The 6,786-nt window shown below is 47.5% G+C and overlaps 1 long non-coding RNA gene across 2 annotated transcripts; it reads right to left on the bottom strand.

The window, feature by feature from the left end:
* Nucleotides 1-1,839: 1,839 nt before the first annotated feature.
* On the bottom strand, nucleotides 1,840-5,875 carry LOC134481192 (uncharacterized). Of its 2 annotated transcripts, none has more exons than XR_010056532.1 (2): nucleotides 5,084-5,875; nucleotides 1,840-2,258 (listed from the first exon to the last, which is right to left on the bottom strand). It is a non-coding gene; the product is annotated as an uncharacterized LOC134481192 (long non-coding RNA). The 2 variants fall into 2 exon arrangements; XR_010056531.1 differs by having other exon boundaries at nucleotides 1,840-2,199.
* Nucleotides 5,876-6,786: the final 911 nt, after the last annotated feature.

The following is a 6,786-nucleotide window of genomic DNA, read 5'->3' as shown; positions in this document are numbered from 1 at the left end:
ATCATGGTCTTGTAGGTATTCCTAAGACACACTGGGCTCTGTGGCATGGGGGATGCTTCGTTTGAATGATGGATGAAACTTGAAGATCTCATATCACTTTGTTCTAGATAGACTTGGGGAGACAACCGCTCTGCTGTTTTCCTCAACACTGTAGCACACAGAACTTGGGGGTGCACAGTTAGTTGATGGGGTGTGGTTCCAGTCTAAGACCCTAATGTTCTTTGAGAATGGCAATGGGCTGCTTAGGGGGTCGGGGGGGTGATACTGAGAATCGGGTGGAGCCAGAAGCCTGTTGGAACAACTCCTATGCATGCTGGGAAGATGTGCCAAGGCCGTGAGACCTTTCAAGCTCTGTTTCTACATCCTGTCTCAGCTTGGAAGCAAGGTGTCTCGGGAATTCAGGTCCTTAGCTGGTAGCTGCAACAGCTGGGATTCCATAACCTTAGAAGTGCAGAAGCCAAGAGGTCTTGAACTCTTGGGTAAGTTGTCTTTAAGTGAACAACTTAAGTGTTCTTAAGAAGTCACAGCTTCTTGAGAGAAGCTGCTGCTGCTTTGTGGGAGAGTCAACTAACATTAATGAATCCTGTCAGACCACCTTAATATTGTTTCCCTGGCCCCAACGATCCTTTGGATAGCCAACCCAGCACATTGCTCATGGCCCCTGATGTGTAGGGTTATCTAGAAGGACTCCCAAATTCTTGAGGTCTTAGTTTGTTGAAGGTGGTCCCTTTCTTAGAGGAAACTAATTTACATATGTACTCACTCAGATGTCACACAGTGCCAGGGAACGAGTGGTATTCCCCCAAGCAGTCAAGAGTCATAAGTGACTGACTTTAATGAGTGCAGACCGAAGTAGATACTCTAGTTTTTGATGAGTCCCCCTGAAGTGCTGAGATTCATGTGTTAAGCTGGGCCACCGACCCACTGGGGGAAGGGGACAAATCCCAAGATCATGATCACAATCCAGTCCTGAGAATGAAGGACAGATGTCTCCCCTTTGATGGCTTGTCAGTATGGTCATTGCCTCAGCTCCCCAAGCCTCCTGCCCCACAGAGCTGGCCCCATCTTCCAGCCAACAGTGATGCATTGAACCCTCTTGGCTTTGAACCTGACTTTATGGGTCTAGAAGTCAGACAACTAACAGAGCTCTTGTGGCTAGGCAGGTCTTTCTCTGGGCCACCTTCCTTCTGCTTTGTAACAACAGTCCTAGAGTTATGCGTGGGTTCTCTCTGGCTGTGTTCTTGGGTGGCTCGGGGTATGCACACTGGGTTGGAAGCCTTGGGGTGTAGGGGAGGCTATGCTGTCTTTCTCACAAGTTCTTGGCTTATCTACCTTAGAACCGAGGAGGAAAGTCTAGTCTTTACAGGGTCAGGGGCTGTCAGAGCTGGAATCTGAGCTTTCTGAGAACTGAGGATGCACAAATAGACTAGTCAAGCATGTTCTGTAATGAGACCTTGAACACAATGGTGGTATGATGGACATATCCTGCCTCAGGGGCAACTACCTTGTAAGCCTGCTCCCCTCTCTGTTAAGGCCCAACTGCAGGTGAAAATCCATACTTCAAGCTATCTCCCACTCCTGTGACAATGGTCCAACTTTGATCAACCACCTGTACAAAGTGGCTGAGAGAAGCACCCAGCTTTGCCATTTGTATTGCCTACTGGGAGGGAGTCTCCTATACTGGGTGAGTACTGCCCCCATTGGGTAAGAGTGGAGGGGTACTTGTGCTAGCCTCTGTCCATCACCAGAAAAGTCTCCAGTGTGATAAAGTCTCTAAACAGCAGGACAAAACGTGAAACATTTGAATCAACATGTTGAAAGGTGGGCTTCACCATTCCGCAGTGGTAATCCAGAACCACTTTAATGCTCTAGAAACTGAAGTTCTCAAAGATCCTCCAGAGAAACTGTAGGCTTAGGTTTTTTTCAGAACCTACTTTTCATAAGGGTCCTTAAGTGCTTCAACGCCCCTTCTATCCCACCACCCATGAGAGGTAGCAGAAAGGAAAAGTTCATAGAGCTAAGGAGACTGTGAATATGTTTAGAAATTGTTCTTTGAGGTGAATCCAGTCTGCACAGTCAGGATATCAGCAGTTCAAGTCGCACGAGTAGGCACTGGCAGCTTGATCCACTCGCCAACACCATTCGGGAATCAGCAGGGGCAGGTGGATCCAGAAGTAACCACAAGGCTCTGCCAATCTGCTAAAGAAGTGGCAAGACATCACTGGAAGAGCACCAGAAGGTTTTTGGTGTGTTTCTCTCTAGGAAGACATAACAAACAATGACCAATAAAGACTGGCAAGGCATACCAATATCATCGGGCATCATCCAATGTCCGTTGGGCTATATTTCTACCCTTTCCAAACATCACATGTTCTCTCAAGCATCTGTTCTAGCAAAACATCACACGCCCCCTTTCCGGGCTGCCTCCAGAAACAGACCATGTGTCTGTTCTTAGTAAAACATCCTCTCCTAAGGTGGTTTGCAGAAAAATATTACACTGACACAACTGAGTGTCCAAAGAAACCAGAAGTTTTCGCTTCAAGAAACTCACTCTTGTTTGTTACTGTCTTGTGCTCGGGCTCTGCCAGTTTTTCAGCACCCTGATTTGCTTAAGAATTAGAAAGCAAGATCAAACGCAGGGAAAACAACCCTGACTTTCATGTGAGCCCTGTTTTCCCTGTTTGTAAAGTGAAAAACTGACAGCTCATGGCAGACCTGCCACTGTGCTTCCCTGTACCAGTGGCAGACATTACTAATCCATCACTGCACGTAGCTGATAGAAAGCCTTTGCCTGGATATGATAGTTCTCTTGGCAGCTCCCAAGAGTGCAAGGAATTTAGTATTTGTTGATCTCTCCTTCTGATCCTTGCTGGGGCAATGGCTCTGCTTGGGTCACATAAGTGGCTTTGATGGTCAGTCTCTCTGCCTGGAAAGTGCTCTGTGGTAGGGATGGAGGTCTGTGTCAGCATTGGTCTTTAGCTAAGTTCAATGTGGATGAGGCTGAAGGGACTCAAAACAAGAGTAACGTTGCCTGGAGTTCCTGGATCCAAGTTTGGGGGAGAGGTTCTAGGCTATACAACTGGCATAGAATCCAGTGTCTCAGCGCAGTTAAGCTTTGAGAGCATCTGACCTTGACCTTCCAGGAAGGCAGGTGATCAGGGACAGGTTCTGCCAATGTATTTAATTCAAATCACTTAACCTCCTGGGGCTCTTTGAGAAGTCCTCCCTGGGAATGCCTGCGCACCTCCCACACTGGCCCAATGACAAATGTGAAATATGATTCCACTAATGCTCACCCTGGAGAAACAATGAGATTAATGGGGCTGAGGGTAAACGTGTGGGTAACATATAGGGGAGGGGTGGCCCCAAAGCAGCCACTGTAGCCATACTTTTTGGACTGCTTTATTGGGTTCTTATATCTCTACTTCCTTTCCACCCTACTCCCTTCCAACCCAACCTCCCCAAAACTAGGCAAGTGAGGAAGAAGGTTAGAGGGGAAAGAGTGTAGGTCTCTTTAGACTCCTTCCTGATGGTTAGGAACATGGAGTTCCTTGGGCCAAGTCCAATCTTCGTCATCAGCGTCATCTCCAACTTCTTTGCTCTTTGCTCATGACTACTTGACAAACCACAGCAACAGGAGCCACCAGCAGCTGGGGGAGGGAGGAACAGCAGCCTCCCCACGCCCTCTCAGGGCTTGCTAATTTATTTATACCCTCTCAAGAGTTCCCAGAATTCCAAAGGCAAACCATCTTCAGCTGGCAAAACTCACACCCCTCTAGAGCACAAGACAAATCTGAAGCAGCCCCATATCCCACACCTGGGGATAAAACAAAAACACATTCACATAACATAACTGGGTTTTTAAAGAAATCAAAATGCTCACTACAGGGCATACTACAATGTCTTAACCCAACATGGATGATGACTTCCTCAAAGCCATACAGATGAGAGTTCCTTTCAATTGCCCTTTCCCGGAGTCCGTCCCTTGTATCTCCGAAGACAACCTTATGCAGTTGGTGCAGAATTGCATATAAATGACTGGCCAGGGCATCTAGAACTTTAGGTGAGGTGCCCCTGGCCTTGTCCACCCCTGTCTATGAATGAATGAATGTCAACAGTCCACGGGCCTGGTTCTGATGGTGTCCTTACAAGCCAGGCACCTTGGATTAGGCATAAGTTGCATTTGTCAGGGCTATTTTTGTTTGGGACCTCATGCTACAAACTCCTAAGGACAGGAACAGCCTGTCACTGACTTTAGTGTTATGTGTGGGATATGCCAATGGCCAGTAGGCTGGATGAAGAGTTGAGAGGAATTTGTGACCTAATCGTCTAAGGTTAAGTGTGCCAAAGTTCATTCTGGAGATCGCTACCTTGTAATGCTTGCTTGTTTGTGTGCCAGCCCTTTGACGATGCAATCATTCCACTGTTGTTCCCATGGTAACAGCAATTGAAACCTCAGAACCAGCCCTGATGATTTGAGTCTCTGAGGTGGGAGGACCCATGTTACTTATCTTCCTAGAATGTTCCAGATGGGTACAAATGAGACATCAATGGGGGGTGACAGAGCTTTTGAGGAAAGACATCAGGCATAAAGAATACAGGGGGAAAAGTCTAGAAATTGGTGACTGACCTGGATCTGACGTGGGTGCTACCTGCAACTGTAACTCACATGCCCTCAGCTTCCAAAGCAATTCACTCTCAAATCCAGAAAACTATTCTGCCATTGGGATGTGAGCTTCTCTGAATAAGGTGGGGGAGAGTTTGGTTAACAATGCTTGTTGTAAAAAAGTTCAGCTAGCTGAGCATGGTGGCCCATGCCTTTAATCCCAGCACTTGGGAGGCAGAGAGAGGAGAATCTCTACGAGTTTGAGGCCAGCCTGTCCTACAAAGTGATTCCAGGACAGCCAGGTTATTATACAGAAAAACCCTGTCTGGGAAAAAGAAAACAACAAAACAACAAAAATTCAGGTAGCGAAAAGACCTGAACTTGGACGGTGTCTTAGTTAGGGTTTTATTGCTGTGAAGAGACACCATGACCAAGGCAATTCTTAGAAAGAAAAACATTTAACTGGGGCTAGCTTACAATTTCAGAGGTTCAGTCCAATATCATCACGGCGGGAAGCGTGACGGCGGGCAGGCAGACATGATGCTGGAGGAGCCCAGAGTTCTATGTCTTCTTGATCCACAGGCAGCAGCAAGAAACTGTCTTCCGCAGGCAGTTAGGAGGAGGCTCTCTTCCACACTGGCAGGAGCATGAGCCTAGCGTATCAAAGCCCGCCCCGCCCACAGTGACGCACTTCCTCCAACAAGGCCACACCTCCTGATACTGCTACTTCTGTGGGCCAAGCATATTCAAACCATCCCCATGAGGCACCTAAGACAACTGTCCTTACCCTGCTAGTCCTGGCTGGAGAGAGAAGAAGAATGTGGTGCCCTGTTGGTACAGAGGGAACTTCTCAGCTTTAGCTGTGAGTTCAAGGTCTCTTCTGCTGGGCTCTAATTGGTTGAAACACACATGAGAACTTTCTAGACACCGGTCCACAGACCCCAGAGCAAAGCCCTCATCTAGCTTGGCAAACGTGGTTTGATTGCACCTCCGGGTGCCTCCATTGTGAGGAGCTGCTCATGTCTGCTCATTAGCGGAAATGGGATGAAGCGCATTTAGAATGTGTCCTGGGTCGTAACTCAGAGGCCAACAGCCAAGACATGAAAGTGCATGGCCAGAAAGGCTGCGTGGAGCACTCACTTACCGTGTGCGTATGTGGAAAAGATTAAAAAACCATAAACCCCTGTGAACTAATGAGGACAGATGGTCCGCGCCGTGGATGGGACGATAAATCAGGGCTTTCCCTGACCTGTCAGCCCATCATGGACTCCAGGCTAACCCCAACCCTTATGCAGCACATCCCACCCCCTCTTAATTTCCTCCTCCAGTTGAGAGCAGCTGGGGAGGAAATAAAGGAAGCCTGTGCACCACCAAGGCCACAGAGGGGCTTAGCAAACGTACAAAGTCCTGCTACTATACGTCCTGATCAGTAGGTCTAAAAAGACCTTAAAGCTTGCCTTCTTGGCCTGACCTGTATTCTCCATTGGGGCTGTCCAACGATTTGGTGGTTCTGGCCCACTCAGCTGAGCACCTTGACTTTTATGTGAAGATCCAAATAGGGACCCTTTTTAATCCTGGTTGTCACTAATGCTCTTGGATCTATTCCTCCATTGGCGTTCCATGGCTGGGGACATCGGAGACTCGGAAATAAATGATCAACTGTTTTTGGAGACTAGAAGGGTTACAGGGCTGTAGAACTTGAGACCCTGGGATAGAGACCAGACTCAATTCTATCACGGAGGATTTATTGATCACTTTTAGGATGATCTCTGAGCCAAACTTGAGAAAGGTGGGTGAGAGGGAAGGATTGTTACAAGGTAAAACTCACAGGACCTTGAGCTGTTTTTGTTCTGTCAAGAATAGGTAGGCAGAGAAGGAGACCTCAAAAGTAGTTCTCAAATGTCCGTATAAGCAGGTTAGAGGAGCCCAAAAGCAGACATATCCTAGCAAGTAATTGGTCACAGCTGTACATGTTTTGGGTCGGCGGCGAAGAGGGCACTCACGAGTTGGGGTACCAAGATGGATGCCTAACATAAAATGGAGTTTCTTTAGTCATCACAATAGGAAATATGTGTCTAGCTTCTTGCAATCACACCAGCTAAGAAAACACTAATGTCTTATGGCTTACATTGCTGTAACAAAACACATGACCAAAAGCAACTTGACAGGCAAAGGGTTTA

Source organism: Rattus norvegicus, chromosome 12 (assembly GCF_036323735.1).
Source record: "Rattus norvegicus strain BN/NHsdMcwi chromosome 12, GRCr8, whole genome shotgun sequence".
NCBI classification, from domain to species: Eukaryota; Metazoa; Chordata; class Mammalia; order Rodentia; family Muridae; genus Rattus; species Rattus norvegicus.
The sequence above is the reverse complement of the archived record's forward strand: the minus strand, read 5'-3'. Positions and strand labels throughout refer to the sequence as shown.